Source organism: Schistosoma mansoni, chromosome W (assembly GCF_000237925.1).
Source record: "Schistosoma mansoni strain Puerto Rico chromosome W, complete genome".
NCBI lineage: Eukaryota > Metazoa > Platyhelminthes > Trematoda > Strigeidida > Schistosomatidae > Schistosoma > Schistosoma mansoni.
This window is the reverse complement of record NC_031502.1, coordinates 40,341,165-40,344,969: the sequence shown is the minus strand read 5'-3', so window position 1 is coordinate 40,344,969 and position 3,805 is coordinate 40,341,165.

Here is a 3,805-nt window from a genome sequence, read left to right as displayed (position 1 = left end):
ACTTGAATCGACACTGACCTGTTTTAAGAATATATATATCAAATCTAATTTACCTAACATTTTTTTCCATAACTCCAGTCAATGATAATGAAATTTAAGTATTATCAAAAAAATTTACGTTATTCCACTCTTCCCCTCTTATAATTTCTCATTAAACTAGATTTCATAGCTTCTCACTGAGAGAAGAATGATGTGTCTAAATTACAACCTATTCCATTTTAATACATACATTTAGAATGATAAAAAGTTTTTTAATTTTTTGATGCTAATATATTTATTGTTGGTTTTTAAAAAAACATATTTCTTAATTAGGCACATATACTCTATACTTTGTTACACTTGGTTAGTTCTAATCTAACATTTGTAGTCAAAATATAAATTATCAGAAAGGGTTTTTGTGGAGATTGTAGTAATTTAAGAGTTGAATTCATGAGTCGAATAAAGCTAGACCACTATGGAAAGTATGGAAGCACTGGACGTGGATTGGTTGAAGTTAGACATTAACACCATCGGATGTCAACTCATTGGTCAGTGCTCACTAGTGACTGGCTTCAAAAGGTATTTCCTGGAGTTCTATTGAGAAGCAGTGACCAGTGGAGTTCATCTGGGTTTGTTATGAGATAGTAACTCACTGAAGACAATGGTGGATATGTCGCTCAATTTCGTGGATTAGTTGAAGTTAGATATTAACACCGTCGGACACCGACTGGCTCAGTAGTCTAGAGGTTAAGCGTTCGCGCGCGAGACCGATAGGTCCTAGTTTTGAACCCCGCGAGTGAGATGGTGGATGCGCACTGATGAAGAGTCCCATACTGGGAGAAAACGGCCATCTAGTGCTTCCAAGTTCTTCATGGTGGTCTAGCTTTAATTGATTCATGAACTCAACTATGAAATATAAATTACTATCAACTCTAGACATCAAGAAAATTCGTGTTTTTATTTTGGCTTTCTTTAAGCAACTACTAGGGAACATTCAACAGACGGCTTTAATAATTATAAAGGATTAAATTGTTTCTTAGTAACTTATATTCCTCTATTTATCAATATTATAGACAGACAGTAAGTTTTTAAAATTATAAAATATATACACATTGTTCAACATTTCTTTATTTAAATAAATGGAGATATAAGATATAAAGATACTATCATATCCTTTTATTAAAAAAGTTAAATGTTGTTTAATTGTTCTATCATGCCTCATTTCTTATTTGCGCATCTTTCAAATTTTTTTGAAGAAAAATAACTTAGCAACTATTTTTAAGATGAATTAGACTTCAGTAATGACAAGCATTTGTTTATCCTGTTGGCAATTTTATTTTTGCTTTCTGTAATATAAAGAGTTTTATGTATAAAACTAAGGTTTCATTTAAGAGTAAAATTGTATTATAAATTATAATTAAAAAAAAACTATATTGATGATTGAAAATTTAAATGAATAATAAATACGAAGAATTAAAGATGGAAACAGTTTTCTTCCATGATCTCACACCTTCTTATTGTTATGGTTATTTTTCTTTCACTCAGATACCTAGAATTATCGTATTACTTTTCATGTTTCACTACTACTGCTACTACTACCACCACCACTATCACTACTACTTCTACTTCTACTCAGTATTAGTATTATTTAGACATTTGTCTACTGGGTAATTTATTCATTTGAAAAACAATAGTACCAAAAGTACATAGTTATTTTTGATTGACATTAATAAAATGTTTTCATATTTATTAATGTAAGCAAAATAGATGATTGTGGGAAAAGCCTTTTCTTTCTTCTTCTTTATTTAATTGTAACAAAATAATTTACCAATTGAATTAAATGACCCTAGCCATATGTATTTACCTTCTATCATAATGCTTAAACTACTTTACTTCAGTTTTTTCTTTATGTACATGAAAAATTTATATAATTTCTGTCTATCATTTACCGATAAAGAAAATAAATAAAAAACTTTTTAAATTCACTTAGTATTGTTTGTTTGAATCTTCCCATCGATGTTTAGGACTGCAATTGATCAGTCTCTTATTGGCATATGTACATACTGTGAGTATTGCCTCGATATAGCCTTAATTCACAATCATTATAAGCAAAGATGGATAGTGGCTAGCAGTGAAATCCAGGACGCACAGTATGCACATATGCCAATAAGAGATTGATCAATTACAGTCCTAAACATCAATGGGAAGATTCAAGCAAACATTACCAAACGAAATTAAACTTCACCCCATGGCAAAGGCAAGTGGCTATCAGGACTCAGTAGCTAAGTGGATAACACGATGGCGTTTGAAGCTAAAGATACCGGGTTGTAGTCCCAGAGGGAACATCAACTCTGAAATGTGGGTACATCCAGCTGACTAGTCTCAGATAGGACGAAACGTGAGTCCTTGATTCCATTGTTGGTCACTATTCATCTTAGCCTATAAAATTTTTTTGTTTTTAATTTTTGTCTTTTTTCAAAAGGTAACTTGATGATTAAACTCTATTCCATATCATGAACATTTATTAACTCTTCATTATATACTCTAAAATATACTCTATTTTATATTAGCCTAATGATTTTGTTACTAACAATTAAAATCTCTTTCTTCTCATATATATATATATATGTTAGATATAAACTTCAGTGATGAATGAATGTTTAACATTAAACTTTTAAAATTTATGTAAACGGTATGTAAGAGGTTAAAAGTAAGTCATACTGTGGTGTGAGTTATTTATATCCACATGAGTAGTATATGGTGATGGTCAGGCATAGAATGTATTTTGGCAGAAGAACGATGTGGAAAGAAAAGGGATGAAACGCAATGGGTATGAAAATGCATAAACAATGAAATCAGAGAAGATGGACTGATATTTGCAGAAGGAACAGTCAAGATTGAGACAATTGATTGATAGTTTGCGAATTAACTATTTATTGTATGGTTGCCGGATTTTACTAACATAGTCTGTAGTTTGCGCTTTAATACATTCTGTTGTTCCCACTCGTCTTCCTGCTCCCTTCAGTACTTAATTTTTGAGATTTCTAGTTGTGTCAGAAAAAAAGCAAACTCACAAGAGTAAATCAGTGGATTAAATAACAGCTCTCATCCTAACATATTCTCTAATAATTCACTATATATGAGCAAAACGTTTGTGATTTGAACAATTATAAAATCGGTAACATTTCGAATAAATCATCAACTGGATTTATGACAATTTAGTATCTCATGTAAACAATTTTGGGGGAGTAATTAACCTACAGATTATGATGCACCTAAATAAGGAAGCAAACAAATTAAATCACTTTAGACAAGTCTAAACAGGTAGCTACCATGCGTTTCATGTACAAGAGGATTAGATATTCAGTACTTTATGTACGTATTACTTCTTGTGAGGTAAAATTTAGATAAATATGAAATTTAGAGTACAGCTGATGAATTAATTTGAAAAACATTTTTTCCAATATTAGCTTAGATCACGTTGTTTATAGATAATTTGGTGTACGAGATTTAAGTTGGAATACTGATAGCTTCAACATGAAATAAATTAGCTCAACAACATATTTTCCGTCAATGTCAGAGAACGATATGATAGACAGTAGATTTGTATGTTTAATTTCTATATTTATATGTTCTTTACAGTCACTATAAGCCTTTGTGTGGTCTAAGTGTTGTGAAATAAAAAATATCGATTTCATGAAAAGCATATTTACCACAAACATGATGTAGCCTGGTCAATACACACAGTCTCGCGTTGGAATTATTTTAATTTGATTGTTTTTAAACAAAACAAACCATTTTGGAGAGCGTTAACTGATTTATGGAA